Source organism: Apis dorsata, unplaced genomic scaffold (genome assembly GCF_000469605.1).
Source record: "Apis dorsata unplaced genomic scaffold, Apis dorsata 1.3 scaffold_197, whole genome shotgun sequence".
NCBI lineage: Eukaryota > Metazoa > Arthropoda > Insecta > Hymenoptera > Apidae > Apis > Apis dorsata.
In genome coordinates, this window is record NW_006263481.1 from 38,349 (window position 1) to 38,731 (window position 383).

At 47.8% G+C, this 383-nt stretch overlaps 1 protein-coding gene across 1 annotated transcript in view; it reads right to left on the reverse strand.

The window, feature by feature from the left end:
* The window catches only part of LOC102678764 (elongation of very long chain fatty acids protein 4-like), a 16,059-nt gene that overhangs the window by 6,043 nt on the left and 9,633 nt on the right, over window positions 1–383 (reverse strand). The gene's annotated exons all lie outside the window — the stretch shown is intronic.

Below are 383 nucleotides of genomic sequence, written 5' to 3' on the forward strand. Positions count from 1 at the left end.
TCCCGGAGGTGGTACGATTTCATCGGCACGTGAAACGTTAAACGAGGCCAAAACCCCTCCGCTGCTTGAGAGGTTATATCGATCGTGGGGATAGATCGCGTGGAATCGGTCAAACCGATCAAGTCCCATGTCCCACCCCGGCATTCATTGCTTTCCCCTCTGCACTTATGGAGGATCGGCAAGGATCGAGAAGAGCCCTCTGTCGCCGCTTCTTCCATTACCACTACTTTCGTCGGATCGAACCACAATCGAAGATTTCGAGAGCACTGGCTACATAACATTATTTTGTGCGTGGCCTCGATTCAACGAGGTGAAGGTTACGATGTGTGGCTGGCTTCTTCTTCTTCTTCTTTTTTCTTTCTTTCTTTTTTTTTTTTTTTTTT